At 39.1% G+C, this 9,606-nt stretch overlaps 1 long non-coding RNA gene across 1 annotated transcript; it reads right to left on the reverse strand.

Moving 5' to 3' along the window:
* Positions 1-295: 295 nt before the first annotated feature.
* Positions 296-8,700, reverse strand: LOC147365702 (uncharacterized). The gene is made up of 3 exons (XR_015132302.1): positions 8,461-8,700; positions 5,675-5,788; positions 296-848 (listed from the first exon to the last, which is right to left on the reverse strand). It is a non-coding gene; the product is annotated as an uncharacterized LOC147365702 (long non-coding RNA).
* Between the last annotated feature and the right edge of the window lie 906 nt (positions 8,701-9,606).

A 9,606-nucleotide genomic window follows, 5' to 3' on the forward strand; every position in this document is an offset into this window, starting at 1 on the left:
TGATCAGTGTGTCCATCACAGTGAACAGGATCTCTGCCCAAACAATCACTTCTGTTCTTTGAATACACTAAACTGTCTAGTTACTAATAGAGTGTCACTCTTTAAAAATTAAGATATTTCTTATATAGATATAAGTCTAGGGTCTTTTCTTTCAAAGCAGCTAGAAAGAAAACAAAGTTTCCTACCATTCTACAAAAGCCGTATTTAATTTAAAAGGGAGTCTTTCAATGAAACTGGAGGGGGATTTCTTCCATTCATGGCTCATTAATGTAAACAAAATGAAAGAACACAGATGTCACTTGCTCTCTGGGTATATTTTACATTGTTCAGGAGAGATCAGCTTAGAAGTTTTTTTTTTTTTTTTTTTTTAAAGAGCTTCGCCTTTATATATAAAATATGCAGCATTCAGTTATATTTTTTATTGTTGTTCGGTCACTAAGTCATGTCCCATTCTTTGTGACTGCATGAACTGCAGTATGCCAGGCTTCCGTGTCCTTCACTATCTCCTGGAGTTTTCTCAAACTCATGTCCAGTGACTCAGTGATGCCATCCAACCATATCATACTCTGTGTCTCAATCATACCTCCTGCCTTCAATCTTTCCCAGCATCACGGTCTTTTCCAATGAGCCAGCTCTTAGCATCAGGTGGCCAAAGGATTGGAGCTTCAACCTCAGCATCAGTCCTTGCAATGCATATTCAGTACTGATTTCCCTTAGGATTAACTGGCTTGACCTCCCTGCTGTTCAAGGGACTCTCAAGAGTCTTCTTCAACACCACAGTTCAAAAGCATCAGTTCTTCAGTGTTCAGCCTTCTTTCTGGTCCAACTCTCAGATCCTTACGTTTCTACTGAAAAAAACAAAAAGCTTTGGTTTCAGTATATAGACCTTTGTTGGCAAAGTAAAGTCTCTGCTTTTTAATATGCTGTCTAGGTCTGTCTGTCATTTAGTTCTCCTTTCTTCCAAGGAGCAAGTGTCTTAATTTTGTGGCTTCAATCACCATCTGCAGTGATTTTGGAGACCAAGAAAATAAAATCTGTCACTGTTCCCACTTTTTCCCCATCTATTTGCCATCAAATGATGGAGCTAGATGCCACAATCCTAGTTTCTTGAATGTTGAGTTTTAAGCCAGCTTTTTCACTCTCCTCTTTCACCCTCATCAAGAGGCTCTTTAGTTCCTCTTCATTCTGCTACTAGAGTGGTATCATCTGCATATATGAGGTTGTTGATATTTCTCGGCAATATTGATTCCAGCTTGTGAGTCATCCAACCCAGCATTTCGCCTGTTGTACTCTACGGATATGTTAAATAAGTAGGGTGACAATATACAGTCTTGACTTATTCCTCGCCCAATTTGGAACCAGTCTGTTGTTCCATGTCTGGTTCTAAGTGTTGCTTCTTGACCTCCATACAAGTGTCTCAGCAGACAGGTAAGGTGGTCTGTTATTCCCATCTCTTTAAGAATTTTCCAGTTTGTTGCAATCCACACAGTCGAAGGCTTTAGCATAATCAATAAAGTAGATGTTTTTCTGGAATTCTCTTGTTTTTCCTATGATCCAACGGATGTTAGCAATTTGATCTCTGGTTCCTCTACCTTTTCTAAATCCAGCTTGTATATCAGGAAGTTCTTGGTTAACATACTGTTGAAGCCTAGTTTGAAGGATTTTGAACATTACCTTGCTAGCATGTGAAGTGAGTACAATTGTATGGTAGTTTGAACATTCTTTGACATTGCCTTTTTGAGTGATGGGAATGAAAACTGACCTTTTCCAGTCCTGTGGATACTGCTGAGTTTTCCAAATTTGCTGACATATTGACTGCAACACTTCAACAGCATCATCTTTTAGGATTTGAAATAGCTCAACTGGAATTCCATCACCTCCACTACCTTTGTTCATAGTAATGCTTCTTAAGGCCCACTTAACTTCACACTCCAAGATATCTGGCTTTAGGTAAGTGACCACACCATCATGGTTTTCTGAGTCATTAAAACCCTTTTTGTATAGTTCTGTGTATTCTTGTCACCTCTTATTAATTCTGCTTCTGTAGGGTCCATACTGTTTCTGTCCTTTATAGTGCCCATCTTTGCATGAAATATGTCCTTGGTATCTCCCATAAGAGATATCTCGTCTTTCCCATTCTATTGTTTTCCTCTGTCTCTTTGCATTGTTCACTTAAGAAGGCTTTCTTATCGCCTTGCTATTCTCTGGCACTCTGCAGTCAATTGGGTATATCTTTCCCTCTCTCCTTCACTTTTAGCTTCTTTTCTTTTCTCAGCTATTTGTAAGACTTCCTCAGACAATTTGTTTGCTTTCTTACACATTATCTCTAATAATAAATGTTTTCAACCTCCAACATTTTTTTCATTTTGGATATAGCAATAAGAGTATCACTAGTAGGCTTACTTTGTGATTATATACTTTTATCTCCTTAGATGAGAGCTGATCCACAGGGAGAGAAAACCACTAACTGAAATTTGCCTCTCCTGTCACAAAGAACTTGTGATGGCCAGAGTCAGAGCTTAGTAAAGGAATGTAAGACAAAGACATTCTTCTCTTCCTCTACAACCAGCCCCTGAAATGGCCTAAATGAAAGATAATTTGTTATGGTGTGGGGGAAAATATTATAACTTTATCTTTTATCTAAGAAGTGGCAAGAATACACAGAACTGTACAAAAAAGATCTTCATGACCCAGATAACCACTGTTGTGTGATCACTCACCTAGAACCAGACAGCCTAGAATGTTACATCAAGTGGGCCTTAGGAAGCATCACTACAGACAAAGGTAGTGGAGATGAGATGGAATTCCAGTGGAGCTATTTCAAATCCTAAAAGATGATGCTGTGAAAGTGCTGCATTCAATATGCCAGCAAAATTGGAAGACTCAGCAGTGGCTACAGGACAGGAAAAAGTCAGTTTTCATTCCAATTCCAAAGAAAGGCAATGCCAAAGAATGTTCAAACTACCACACAATGCACTCATCTCACACGCTAGCAAACTAATGCCCCAAATTCTCCAAGCCAGTCTTCAACAGTACATGATACGTGAACTTCCAGATGTTCAAGCTGGTTTTATAAAAGGCAGGGGAACCAGATAAAATTGCCAACATCTGTTGGATCACAGAAACAGCAGGAGAATTCCAGAAAAACATCTACTTCTGCTTTATTGATTACACCAAAGCCTTTGACTGTGTGGATCACAACAAACTGTGGAAAATTCTTAAAGAGATGGGAATACCAGATCAACTTACCTGCCTCCTGAGAAATCTGTATGCAGGTCAAGAAGCAACACTTAAAACTGGACATGGAACAACAGACTGGTTCCAAAATGGGAAAGAAGTACATCAAGGCTGTATATTGTCACCCTGCTTATTTAACCTATATGCAAAGTACATATAACCTATATGCAAAGTACATACATACATATTTAACCTATATGCAAAGTACACCATGCAAAATGCCGGGCTGTGTGAAGCACAAGCTGGAATCAAGATTGCGGGGAGAAATATCAGTAACCTCAGATACGCAGATGACATACCCTATGGCAGAAAGTGAAAAGGAACTAAAGAGCCTCTTGATGAATGTGAAAGAGAAGAGTGAAAAAGCTGGATTAAAACTCAACATTCAAAAAATGAAGATCATGGTATCTGGTCCCATTACTTCATGGCAAATAAATGGGGAAACAATGGAAACAGTGATAGACTTTATTTTCTTGGGCTCCAAAATCACCGCAGATGCTGACTGCAACCATGAAATTAAAAGACACTTGCTCCTTGGAAGAAAAGCTATGGCCAAGACAGACAGCATATTAAAAAGCAGAGACATTACTTTGCTGACAAAGGTCCATCTAGTCAAAGCTGTGGTTTTTCCAGTAGTCATGTATGGACATGAAATTTGGACTCTAAAGAATGCTGAGGGCCAAAGAATTGATGCTTTTGAACTGTGGTGTTGGAGAAGACTCTTGAGAGTCCCTTGGACTGGAAGGAGATCATCCTAAAGGAAATGAATCTTAAATATTCATTGGAAGGACTGATGCTGAATCTGAAGCTCCAATACTTTGGCCACCTGATGTGAAGAATGGACTCATTGGAAAAGACTCTGATGCTGGGACAGAGTGATGGCAGGAGGAGAAGGGGATGACAGAGGATGAGGTGGTTGGATGGCATCATCAACTCGATGGACCTGAGTTTGATCAAGCTCTGGGAGTTGGTGATAGACAGGGAATCTCGGCATGCTGCAGTCCATGGGGTCACAAAGAGTTGGACATGACTGAGCAACTGAACTGTACTGAACTGATTTTTTATCTAAGCAATAGGAAAGTAACCACATTTTATTACATGGATCAACACCATTCCCCTTATTCAGTCTGTATGCAGACTTCTGCCACATGCGATGAGCAAGACATCCAAAAATTAGAAAGGAACTCATTTCAAAACACATCAGGCATAACAGTAATATACTGTCTCATGTGCTGGTTTCCAGTGTGTTCTATTATGCTGTAATTTTTGTGGATCCAGTTAACTGAACTAAAAAATTATTGGGTTTTGAATGAATGTACTCTCTAAAATGTCAAGTAGATTAAGAAGTTTCTGCAAATATCCCATGGGTTGAAAAATGCTAGTAATTTAAATCCAAGCAAACCACCAGAAAATGGCAAAATTAATATTTTAGCTCCCATTACAAATTTTAGTCATGTTATATATTTTTTAAAATCATCTAGTTTTGTATAAAAAGACTTCATTTTGAAGGCTTCAAAATTATCAAGAACACTATTTGAAATATGAGTTTACTTTCAATATTTTTAACAATGAACTGCCACGATTTACATCAATGAGTCGTATGCTAAGGGAACATTGTACATTAGGATAGTAGCTTACAATGTAAGGATGTAAAATATGGCATAATTATTTTTTTCAACACATGTTTAAAGCCATGCCATTCTCAAGACAGCAATTTATAACATTTTACTAAATTTAATGATAAGTATTTAGGATCCACTTCTGTGGTTCCTTAGTTAATAGTGAAAGTAGTAGTATTAGTCACTCTTTGCAAGCCCATGGACTGTAACCCTCCAGGTTCCTCTGTTCATGGGATTCTCCAGGCAAAAATACTGGCATGGGTTGCCATTCCCTTCTCCAGAGTTAATAGTGAAAGCCACATACAACTGGGGAAATACTTTCTCTTCCTAGTAAAAATACATATAATTTATATATATTAATATACTGAACAAGCTACAAAGCATTCCTTTATCAACAAAAAGATTTGGAAGGTGCATTGAAAACATTGTTGAAGGTTTGGCCGAACAAGCATCAGATCACATTTGTTAAGTGTAAGAAGCTTGCTGTAAGTTGGATGAACAGAGTAGTGGCCCTCATGCAAAATATATGGTATTTGTCAGATTTTGTTTAAATGAAATACACAAAAACCTACCTCTTTTTATCAGCTATCAAAGGAAAGAGGAAACAGAAAAGGCAGTCTCTCAATAGTACAAAAATTCTTTAATAACACAATGCTTTAACAACTGTTTAATATAATCATTGCTAAAGCCACTGCCTCTACTAGAATATGAGAAAAGATTTCAAGGTTAATCTTACAGAGATAGCCTTGTACAAAGGACTACTTCCTGCACACTTCATAAGCCAAGTGTGGTAGCAAAGAAGTGAAAGCCAGAGGTACCTTTCAAGATATAGGATGTCAGGACTCCCCTGGTGGTCCAGTGGTTGAGATTCTGTGCTTCCAATCCAGGGGGCATGGATTCAATCTCTGATCGGGGAACTAAGATCTCACACACTGTCCAGCAAAAAATAAAACGGATATAGGGTATCAAAAGCATGATAATTTCTATAGAAATAAGACGTTTAAAAATGATGGAATTTTTAGAATATTCTGAATGAAGTAGGAATAATCAAGAAAGTCTTTGGTTCTCAAAGTTTTGTTGGTTAGCTCATGCAAAGTTCTTAAAAGAACCGTTGAATTTAAAGATAGAATATCTTTTAAATGTAAAATTTACCATCCTTTTCAGAGTGCTTACAATGACTGCCTGCAGTGTCCTCCCAAGAAGATTTTTTAAAAATATAAACACATGTAATCTGTTGGATTTGAAGTTGAATGTTTCAACATTGAGCATAAGTAAGTATTTTTCAAAAGCAAACCCTGCAATGGTGACAGCATTTTGCTATTTGGAAATATTTCTACTCTTATAGAAATTTATTACTAAAAAAGTGTCATCTATTTTTTAAATATCCTTACATCTTTTCTTTATATGTTGATCAGACTGGAAAACAAACTGTCCAATACATTTAAAGTTCTTCCAAACAAAGCCTTCTCAGTAAATTTTGAATGCCTGCTAAAAATATTAAAATGTAACATTTTTATTAGTTCACAAGAACCCATGTCAGAAAATACAGACATACGGTATACCAAATTTCATTAAAAGATTATATAACTGGAGAACGCTATTTAAAACATGAGTATCTTGAGTTAGAGACACAGCCCAAATATGCTACATTTGGAGCCGCATGGCTTCATGAAGTATCTATTTCCTACTATGGTGGTGGTGGTTTAGTCTCTAAGTCATGTGCGACTCTGTGATCCTATGGACTGTAGCCTGCCAGGCTCCTCTGCCCATGGGATTTTCCAGGCAAGAATACTGGAGAGTGGGTTGCTTTTCCTTCTCCAGGGGATCTTCCCAACCCAGGGATCGAACCCATGGCTCCTGTGTCTCCTGCATTGAAGGCAGATTCCTTACCACTGCGCCACCATAGAAGCCACCAGAAGATGTAGCAGGGTTTAGACGCATCAGAAGTAACTTGAACTTAGAAGCTAACAGGGAAGAATCGCTGCATCACAAAGGGTTAAACCAAGAGTTTTTCAAACTTTCATGAGAAAGAAGTTGATAGTAACTACAGGAAACCTAAACCTGTGTATTCTTTTTAACTGTCAGTGCCCAAATGCTTGTGAAGCTCTGAGGGCTTGTTCTAGTTTATTGGAAATCATTAAAATGGTGCCCTCTCCCCACCTGATATTAATAAGGCCACACCATTCTTGCTGCCTGCAGCGCCTCTGTGTAATTTGCCATGGCCCCCAATTATCTGTGGGTGATCTGCAGGCCTGTGGAGGGGGTTCCACATGGGCAGGCGCTTAATGAACAGACTGGCTTATAAACATAGTCTAATCTCTCCCACATGAGCACCTGAGGAGGATCACAAGTGACAGCTGTTTAAATTTTCAAGGAAATTAATGATCCCTAAAGAGGCAGTGCTTATCAGGCTAGGAGTAGGTTTGATAGGGGAGAGTCACCACAGGGCAAAATGTTTATAATTGTCCTTAAGTGCCTCATTCTATGGCTTCATCTTGGGAACTTTTATTGACACGCTTACTCCTATTAATGCTCAGGTTGACAGAGCTCCTTGGTTCAACCTGTTCATGATAGCGGGCTCCTGCGGCCACTAATGAGCATCTCCACATCCTCAGATCGCAAGCCGTTTAAAACGATCAGGACTGTGGTTGGCATCCTGACCACTTAGGGAAAATCCCATCAGATGCAGTCCACAAGGCATTTGTAATGCATCGGCTGAGCCCCAGAGATGGGCCTCACAGAGGGAATGGGGAATAGCCTGGCCGCACTGGTTGGCTGCCTGGGAAATAGGGCAGGAACAGGTAATTAAGTGCAGATTGGCCAAAGGGCCTGAAGTGACTTTTAAAAAACAGATCTGGGGAGAAACAGCACATGGCGAAACTCACCACCCTCTTCTCCCACTCATACACATGCAACCCCCCTCCCCCCAACCGCTGTTCTGGTATTTTATGACTTTTATGTATCTTTACTGCAGGACATACTACTTTGTTTGCAGTTGTCTTTACATGCCAGACCCCAGGATCATTTAACAGGAAGCAGCCTCATCTCCAACGGGGGTTTTACAGAGTGTAGTGTCATGTGAAAGGAGATAACGATAGAGAGACAAACAGACAGACAGATGCAAAGACAGATGAGAGAGAGATGCTGGTCTGTGAATAGTGTTAAAGGATGAAAGCCTTAGCTAAACTAAAATAAAAGGAAAAAAAAAAAAAACAGAAGTAAATTGGATCTGCTGGGGAGTTCATTTCAGAAGAGGGGAATTTTATTACTATTAGAAAATATGAGATTAAACACTATTGGATTTTTATGCAATTTTCTCAAATGGTTAAGTAGCCAAATGTTCTACAGAGGTATATAAGTATGTTCAAATTCAGGCTCCATGGAAATAGAGGAAAACAATAGGATGAGAAAGACTAGAGAACTCTTTAAGAAAACTGGACACACCAAGGGAACATTTCATGCAAAGATGGGCACAATAAAAGACAGAAATGGCAAGAATCTAACTGAAGCAGAAGAGATTAAGAAGAGGTGGCAAGAATACACAGAAGAACTATACAAAAAAGGCCCTAACTACATGGATAACCACAATGGTGTGGTCACTCACCTTGAGCCAGACATCCTGAAGTGTGAGTCAAGTAGGCCTCAGGAAGCACACTATGAACAAAGCTAGTGGAGGTGATGGAATTCCAGCTGAGCTATTTCAAATCCTTAAGGATGATGATGCTATAGTGCTGCAGTCAACATGCCAGCAAATCTGGAAAACTCAGCAGTGGTCACAGGACTGGAAAAAGCCAGTTTTCATTCCCATCCCCCTAAAAGACAAAGCAAAAGAAAATTCAAACTACTGCACAATTGCACTCATTTCACATGCTAGCAAAGTAATGCTCAAAATCCTTCAAGCTAGGCCTCAGCAGTACATGAGCCAAGAATTTCCAGATATACAGGTTGGATTTAGGAAAGGCAGAGGAACCAGATATCAAATTGCCAACTTTCATTAGATCATAGAAAAAGCAAGCGAATTCCAAAGAAAATCTACTTCTACTTTATTGACTATGCAAAAGCCTTTGAATCACAACAAACTGTGGAAAACTCTGAAAGAGATGGGAACCAAACCACCATACCTGTTTCCTGAGAAAGCTGTATGCAGGTCAAGAAGCAACACTTAGAAGTGGACATGGAACAACAGACTGGTTCCAAATTGGGACAGGAGTATGTCAAGGCTGTATATTGTCACCCTGCTTACTTAACTTATATGCAGCAAGGAAAGATATACCCATCTGAATGCAGAGTTCCAAAGAATAGCAAGGAGAGATAAGAAAGCCTTCCTCAGCAATCAATGCAAAAAAATAGAGGAAAACAATAGAATGGGAAAGACTAGAGATCTCTTTAAGAAAATTAGAGATACCAAGGGAACATTTCGTGCAAAGATGGGCTCAATAAAGGACAGAAATGGTATGGACCTAACAGAAGCAGAAGATATTAAGAAGACATGGCAAGAATACACAGAAGAACTGTACAAAAAAGATCTTCATGACACAGATAATCACGATGGTGTGATCACTCACATAGAGCCAGACATCCTGAAATGTGAAGTCAAGTGGGTCTTAGGAAGCATCACTATGAACAAAACTAGTGGAGGTGATGGAATTCCAGTTGAGCTATTTCAAATCCTAGAAGATGATGTGTACATCATGGCAAATACTGGGCTCAATGACTCACAAGCGAGAATCAAGATTTCCAAGAGAAATAT

The sequence above is a fragment of the Bos grunniens genome, chromosome 9 (genome assembly GCF_055505025.1).
Source record: "Bos grunniens cultivar Pamir isolate PY7600 chromosome 9, Bosgru_T2T1.0, whole genome shotgun sequence".
NCBI lineage: Eukaryota > Metazoa > Chordata > Mammalia > Artiodactyla > Bovidae > Bos > Bos grunniens.